We start from the raw sequence: 2,434 nt of genomic DNA on the forward strand, positions 1-2,434 counted from the left end.
AATTTTAATTAAGAAAGGAGGAGAAAAAATAAACTCCATCCTGGTTCCAGCCCCTTTTCCTTGCTTTGTAACAGCCCCGGAGCAAACTTCTTGCAGCAGAGTTTTATAAACCCCTCAAAACTGGGGTTTATAATGGAAAAGCTGAGGTGGCCTTTACTCTAGCACACGCAGCTATAACACATCAAGGCTTTTCCATGAAGCGATGATGAAAGGAGCAGAAGGACCTGGAAAAAAAAAAAAAAAAGAAAAGAAAGAAAGAAATGGCCGACAGGTGGGACTTATTATTGCACAGCATTTTTATTTCAAGGGAAAAGTTTAGTAACCCCAGCTGGCAGGTGAGCAGTGGGGGAGCAAATGCTTTTTCATTGTGCCTGTGCCAGCATGTGTGTATGTACAAGCTTATGTGCCTTTCTACAAGAGAGAAGAGCTTAAATGCTGGTGCCAATAAATGTTGCACACCTACACTGAAAAGTCAGATGTAAGGAGCAGGGTTCTAAGCAATTTCAATCTGAAAAGAAAAAATCAGGACTTAGCTCTGAATTTAACACACACACTGATGTGTGCAGAGGATGACAGTTTCATTTAAAAAAAAAAAAAAAGGAAAAGGAAAAGGTTCCCCCCCAGGGTCCAAAGTCATTATTTTTGCTTGAACTATTTAATACCAAGCGTAAGTACCAGGGAGACCTAGGGACCTGGGCCTCGGCGTGCCACACGCAGCCAGCCTGCTGTTCCCTCCGAGGTCCCCGGGCTTCAGAGCTCAAGATGAGCCCTCCCCATGTGCAGGTGAAACAACACCCACTGTTGTCCTACACGTCTGTGGTCAAGTCATGTAGCTTTTACAGAAAATACCGCAGTGGGTCAGGCTGCATGTGGTTGGGTCCTGCCTTCTGGCACGGCTGAATGCTTGCTCCTAGGTGCCCGTGTGCATGCCATCAGCGTGTCGTGCAGAAAGCACGTCTCCAGGACTGAGATCCTGGGGGCTGGCAGGATAAATCCACCCATCTTCCCTTTCCCCAGGGTGTGAAGGAATTGTGTACCTGATCTTGCTTTGCTACTGAAGAGAGAGACCTGAGCAGGGCGGCCTACCAGGGAATCTGTCCTTAAATTTCCCATGTTGGGCTGCTTCACCTGTGCCAGGGAAGTTACCCCAGGCAAAAGGATCACACGTCAGCCTGCAGCTCTTTCAGCCCACCTCCAAATCCCGGAATGGGGCACAAGATGCAAGGCAGGGAGATGGCAGCACCTGAGGTTTGCTTTTAGCAAAAATGAATGAAAGGGAGGTCGGTACTCCTCCCCACCCACCTGCAGCCAACCATCTCCAGGAATGTTTGGTTCGGCTGGTCTGTGGGGGCTTTTTGGTGCTACCAGACTGCAGAGCAAACACGACTGGCACCTCTTTGGAGCTGCATCCCTGTGAATTACTCACACGTGTGTAAATTGTCCTGGGACTCTTTTCTCTGGATTCCCCTTGGTCCAGGGAGCTTCCAGGGGAAAAAGCCCACGTCCTCCCTGTGCAGGCGTTGTCACAGAGCAGAGGGGACCCTTTCTGAAGGATCCTTTTGTAAGCACCGGCTCTTCGGGTCACGCTGTCCCCAAGCTGCTGGTGGCAGTGCTGAAGCAGCGTGACAGGTTGTGGTCCTGCCCTGCCACTTGGTCCATGTCCTGCAAGATGTTGGAACAAGCACCGAGGAGGGAGATCCCCAGCATCGCTGAACCAAACAGCTTCGCGCCTGCCTGCAAGCCCCGTGCGAGCTGGCAGGCTCTCGTATGGCACGTTGCTCCCCTGTCACCTCACTTGTCATGGTTTGGGGTTTGAGCTGCTGGAGGGACCCGGGGTACTCTGGCAGGGGCTGTGCTCAGCCCCGTGCAGCAGGAGGCCGTGCTGGGGCTGCGGTCGGTGCTGGAAGCCAGGGCATCCCAATTCGCTGCGCCGCTGGCGCTGCAGATGGGAGGCTGCCTCGCAGCAGAGACATCTTTCTGTCGTTTTTCCCATCAACCGCCTGCCACATCTGCCAATCTAACGATGACCGGCTTCGGCTGACCCCGATCCCGAGGCTTGTTAACACCCTCTTGCTGTCAGGCTGGGTGACAGATGGCATGTCCGCCGCTGTTTTACTCCGTGTAGCGCTCGTGGCAGCCTCCCATCACCTCAGAGTCTGCTGGTTCCCGTTCACCTGGGCAGAACAGACTCGGCTTTCCTTCACGCCAGCAGCCCGGGGGCTTTCTCAGGATGGCAGAGGCGCTCCCTGAGATGGGCAATGCGACCTCACTGGGACTGCTTCCATCTCCTGAAAACTGTGCTGTGTCTGGCCGGGGGTGGCCCTGCTGTCCCTGCTGTCCCTGCTCCCACCAGCGTCCCAGGCGAAGGGTAGGGTGCTTGTGTTGTCCTCCGCGGCGTATCGTGCTCTCACACTGTCTCGTCTGCTGGTTGCAG

The 2,434-nt window shown here is 53.7% G+C and overlaps 1 protein-coding gene across 7 annotated transcripts in view; it reads left to right on the plus strand.

The window, feature by feature from the left end:
- The window catches only part of RNF220 (ring finger protein 220), a 193,299-nt gene that overhangs the window by 190,070 nt on the left and 795 nt on the right, over positions 1-2,434 (plus strand). The gene's annotated exons all lie outside the window — the stretch shown is intronic.

Source organism: Cygnus olor, chromosome 8, assembly GCF_009769625.2.
Source record: "Cygnus olor isolate bCygOlo1 chromosome 8, bCygOlo1.pri.v2, whole genome shotgun sequence".
NCBI lineage: Eukaryota > Metazoa > Chordata > Aves > Anseriformes > Anatidae > Cygnus > Cygnus olor.